Source organism: Lutra lutra, chromosome 10 (genome assembly GCF_902655055.1).
Source record: "Lutra lutra chromosome 10, mLutLut1.2, whole genome shotgun sequence".
NCBI classification, from domain to species: domain Eukaryota; kingdom Metazoa; phylum Chordata; class Mammalia; order Carnivora; family Mustelidae; genus Lutra; species Lutra lutra.
Window position 1 is genome coordinate 61,075,950 of NC_062287.1, and position 6,000 is coordinate 61,081,949.

The 6,000-nt window shown below is 36.5% G+C and overlaps 1 pseudogene; it reads left to right on the forward strand.

The window, feature by feature from the left end:
- Positions 1 to 4,508: 4,508 nt before the first annotated feature.
- Positions 4,509 to 5,477, forward strand: LOC125079766 (olfactory receptor 52N1-like; annotated as a pseudogene).
- The last annotated feature ends 523 nt before the right edge of the window (positions 5,478 to 6,000 follow it).

The window sequence follows — 6,000 nt, forward strand, 5'->3', positions numbered from 1 at the left end:
GATTTCCTAGAATCAAGGACGTCCCCAATGCTGAAAGCATAGGTTATCGATCAACCCATGCCCACCATTGCCTCTCTGGGTCAGGGAACTACCATCCTTCATTGCTAACTTCCTTTCTTTTCTCTGCACAGATACTTTCTGCCAGCTTCAATTATACCTCACTAGAATTAAGCTTTGAAAAGATATTGGCTTTGAATTCTGATGACAAAGAGAATTTCCTAGAAATGTGTACATAGCAGACTTGCTATACTGAAAATGGAGGACGAACTAGATTAAAAAGTCAAACTCATAATAAACTCATACTAAAATTATATAACTGAGGAAACAGATTAAGAGAGCTCCTAGGTTTTCTAATAGAGTACCAAATAATGTGTGAATATATTCCTCAAGTTTCCCTAAGTAGTCCATTTTTTTCTCCCTTACCAATTATGCAATGATACAGCCCTTCTCTTTTTCCTCTTATTTTCAAGCTCCTTTCACTTTATGATTAAGTTCATATACATTTTGTGAACTTGGATTTATTCACACATTCATTCATTTATCCATTCATTCATTTGTTCACATACCCTACAAATATATGTTGAGTATACCTACTAGATGCCTTATTATAGGCAGCAAGATAAATCAGTGAAGAAAACAGTCTTACCCATGTGCACTGCTTACTAAAGCCTTACTATTCTCCTTCATGATAAGGTTGTGAGCTCAGTGAGTTTTCATTTTCCCTTTAACAGCTGAAACCTTACTTCCTTAAACTTAGATGAATTTTCATTCAAAGCTATTAATTGCCTAATTTTTGTATTAGTAAAGATTGGATATAACTTAGGTAACAATTAACTGAAGATGATTTGAAAAAAATTCACATATAAAATCCAAAATTATATATCAGTAAAAAAAAAAAAAAAGAAAGAAGTATAGATTATTTTTGAAAGGACACAATTAAAGCTGAAACTAGATTGACATCTGGAGAAAGAAAATGAAGTGTAAGTTTTCCAAAATTAGGATTTTTTTTTTCTACATAGTATTCCAAACCAGGGGTTGGCAACATTTTAGCTCAATGCCAAAATTTAAATTTTGCAAGTCAAGACACAAAACTAAGGATATTATACAATTATTTTAAAAACACCCACAAATTTCTAAATATTTTTACCAACAAAATTAAAAATATGGTAATAATTATTTAGGAGATTTCATTGGTAACACAGGTCTATCAGTGAGAGAAGGGAATCCTTCTCTGTGTGTATGTGGTAACATTTCACTTAAGTATAAGTGGGGTTAAGAGTTACTATTCTTTTTTTTTAAGATTTTATTTATTTATTTTTCAGAGAGAAATCACAAGTTAGGCAGAGAGGCAGGTAGAGAGAGAAGGGGAAGCAGGCTCCCCACTGAGCAGAAAGCCTGTTGCTAGGTTCAATCCCAGGACCCTGAGATCACGACCTGAGCTGAAGGCAGAGGCTTAACCCACTGAGCCACCCTGGAGTCCCAAGAGTTACTGTTCTTTATCATCAAAACTGATTGCAAATGTTCATTTGTTAATGCTGATCTATAAAACAATACTGAGGAAAAAAAGAGGCAAACCAAGAAATAGACTCTTAACTATAGAGAACAAACTGATGGTCATCAGAGGAGAGGTGGGTAGAAGGATGGGTTAAACAGGTGATGGAGATTAAGGAGTATGTAAGTGCTGCATCAATAAATTGTACAGCTGAAACTAGTATTATACTTCACGTTACCTGGAATTTGAATAAAACTTAAAAAAAATCTTTTTCACATAGAAACTCTCAAATACTGATATCAATTCTTTATAGATCTTGGATACCAGCCCTTGATGTACTGTCATTTGTGAATATCTTCTCCCATTCCATGGGTTGCCTATTTGTTTTGTTGACTGTTTCTTTTGCTGCGCAGAAGCTTTTGATCTTGATGAAGTCCCAAAAGTTCTTTGTTTCCTTTGCCTGTGGAGACATATCTTGAAAGAACTTGCTGAGGCAGATGTCGAAAAGGTTATTGTCTATGTTCTCCTCTAGGATTCTGATGGATTCCTGCCTCACGCTGAGGTCCTTTATCCATTTCAAGTTTATCTTTGGGTATGGTGTAAGACAATGGTCCTGTTTTATTCTTCTACACATAGTTGTCCAATAATTCTTCAGCATACAGTTTTAATTGAGCATATTTATCTCTTGGAAGGCACTTGTAGAATCCTATAAGACTTCCATCTTAATATTTGCCTTTTGCATTTTTAAATTTTAAATTTTATTTATTTACTTATTTGACAGAAAGAGAAAGAGAGTACAAGCAAGGGGACTGGCCAGGAGAAAGAGAAGCAGACTCCCCACTGAGCAGAGACCCAATTTGGGGCTCAATCTGAGGACACTGGGATCATAACCTGAGCTGAAGGCAGATGCTTAACAGACAGACACCCAGGCGCCCCTGCTTTTTGCTTTTATTATTTTTGAGATAATGGAGTTCAGGGCAGGCCACCCCAGAAATGCCTCTTTGGCATGCTGATAATTTCCTGAAGACAATCAAGGCCCAACAGACTTAAGAAGGGCTTTTAACCCCTTAACTGCCTAAGAGAAATTAGATAGAGGACCAGTACTAAGAGAACTATTTCCCAAGATAACTTTTTTCTAAATAGGAAAGAATTGGCATGGTATGTATGGCAAACTCTTGTTTACCAAACACAGACTTTCCCCATCTCCTGTGAATTGTCTTCACCCCCTCTGAAGTTCCAAACTCTTATCCCCTTCTCCTTATCCCAAGACTGTTTAAAAGCCTCAATTGCCTTCTCAGTGTGTCTCATGTCTTTGGGACCCCCATACATAGGAAATTAAATTTGTTTTCCTCCTCTTAATCTGTTCCATGTTAATTTAATTATTAGACCAGCCAAGGAACCTAGAGGGGAAAGGGAAAATTCTCTCCCCTCCAGAGATCAATCACTTCCAAATGAAGGTCAGATGTAATATTTCTTTACACTTAACTCTTTGCCCCATTTTTGGAAAAGCTCTATTCTATTCCCAGAAATCAGCAAATTCCTGCCCCCAGTGTATATTGTAATTTTTTAAAATACTGTTGTTTTTAAAGTCCCATCTGTTCCTCATTTCATTTCTCCTTGTAGGTGGAGGATAGTGAGAAGTCTGGGGATCTGTAAGGGAAGGAAATATATGTGGGAGGGGAAATTATTGATTACAGGCAACATTGTGTATCTCTCAATTCAAATATTAAGGATGCATATTGTTCACCATAGAATAATTATGACCATATTTAAAAAGGGCTATACCTCATCATTCTTTTCTAACCCAGTGCTAATCAGTCACTGTCCATTGTTAAGTATGGATGAGGATGCTAATTCTTCCATACCATTATTAAAGCACATGTATTTCCTGAACTTTAGCTCACATTCATTCCTATTATTCAGGGTTACAAAATGTGATTTTGCTTTCTTCAATGTCATACATTGTTACACTGTCCATAAAATAGATGATAGATAGATAGATAGATAGATAGATAGATAGATGATAGATAGATGATAGATGGATGTAAACAGAGAAGGATTGGGAACTGAAAATAGGAGGATTGTTAAAATTTTCAGTTCATTCAAAGGGTATTTAGTGAGTGACATATTGCTCAATAATAAGTCTAAAGGGCTCACTCCCATTTGGGTTTTTTAATAATACGGGGAGCCCAACATGAAGCTGGAGAGGAAGGAAAGGAAATGAACAACATCCTTAGGGAGCAATGTGGCTGCAGTGGTCTGAAAGCACCTGACATGGTGCCAGTAGATTTGTGCTGATGCATTAGTTCCATTTATTAGCCATATAAAGACATTAATAAGTCTTCTTAATAAATGAGTCCATTTTCATTATTCATTGCTGATCAAACTATGTACATTATAGGGAGAATAACCAAGAATATAACTGACAGAGTTTTGAAATCTCCTATCTTATACCTGAAGAATAGTTGATATTTATGATGATAAGAAGATCTCCTTACCCATATCCATATTCAGAAAAAGAAAGATTCTTATAACTCACTTGGAAGTTTGCTAACAAAAAGAATTTCAACCATCTTAATGTTCACTATTTCATACATTCTCTTTGGTCTAAGAATGTATTAATGCTTAGTTAGAAAGGGCTTAAGGGACTTAGTATGGAAAATTTATGTAAACATAAATATATATAATGTAAATATATACTATATGTAAAATATAAATATGTATATATATCTTCATGGTAAAGAGCCAAGAATCCTGGCTTCAAGATTTATAATCAATGATACCACACTAATATCAGTTCTTTATCTATAATACAATAATACTTACCCTTATTTTTTAATACAATAAATAACCTTTCATGTGGTAATTAAGATAATTGAGATAATTTGTGCAAAAATATTCTAATATTAACTAATGCATTGTAAGCAATCAATACACATTTGCCTAAACTTCATTTCAGAGAGACAACAGAGTTGACATCAAAGTTGAAGAGTAACATACCTTCTAACAGGTCATCATGAATGATTACAACTGTACTAGACTCATTCTGGCATCATTTGTACTGAATGAAGCACCTGGACTAGCAAGTGCACATGTCTGGATCTTTCTCCCATTTTGTTTCATGTAGGTTGTTACCTATACTGGGGAACTATGGGTTCTCTATCTCATTCATCTGGAGGAGGCCCTATACCAGCCCATGTATTATTTCTTGGACTTACTCTTCTTCACTGACATTGTTCAGGGTGTAAGTATTGTACCTCAAATGCTGTGTATGTTCTGGTTTGATCTCAAAGAGACCAGCTTCAATGTTCACCTGGTCCAGATGTGCTTTCTCCACACTGTCACAGGGATGGAATCTGGGGTGCTCATATTCATGGCCCTGGATCACTATGTGGCCATCTATTATCTTCTACACTATGCCACTATCCTCACCAATTCTATCATTGCCAAGGCTTGGTTTCTCACCTTCCTTCCAGGTGTGATATTCATCATTCCTTTTACATTATTCACCAAACATCTGCACTATTACAAGGAATATAATTTCCCACACCTACTGTGGGTTGTCCTATGGCAATATCAAGGTCAAGGCCATCAAGGTCTGATGGTTGCCCTTCTGACTGGGGGCTTTGAACCGTGTGCCTCACACTCTCTTACACCATGATTCTCTGGGCAGTGGTCAGGCTCTTCTCAGCAGAGGCTCGGCAAAAGGCCTTTAGCACTTAAACTGCCTCTGCTATAGTCATCACTAATATCCTAGTCTTCACTTCTTTCACCCACCATTTTGGGTACAGTCCCTCCCAGCTTTCACATTTTTGTGGCTAACCTACACCTGCTTCTGCCACCTACACTGAATCCTATTGTCTATGGGATAAAGACTAAACAAATACAAGAAGGGAAGCTCAAACTTTTCCTTAGAAAAAGGCCACCAAAGGAAGAGATAAAAGTAAATCCCAACATAATGAGAGGAAAATGTTTTTGTAGATGAAGATGGCTTTCATACCAGACAGACAGTGGATATGTGATTTGACAGTGATTAACCAATCTTCTTCTTTTTTAAAAAATTGATTTGTAGGTTTTATTTATTTGAGAGAGAGGGCACAAGTAGAGGGACGGGCAGGAGGAAAGGGAGAAGCCAGCTCCCCACTTAGCAGGGAGCCCAATGTGGGGCTGGATCCCAGGACCCTGGGATCATGACCTGAGCCTAAGGCAGACATTAACCAACTGAGCCACCCAGGTACCTGACTGATCTTCTTCTTAGTGGATCATTCCCATACTTTTCTAAGATCTTGTATATCAACTTGAAAACTTTTCTTTAAAAAGGACCCACAAACCAATTTAGTTAAATCTAATAAAACTATTTCTAATGCCTTTGTGTTATTTGTATGGTACTGAATTCAGTGCCATTTGAGAGTAATATGTAAGACAGAGTTTTGTCCCTGAAGAATTTCCCAGCTAGTAGATAAAACTGAAAAAAGAGACCATACCAGTTACTCAAAAATTCTGACTAT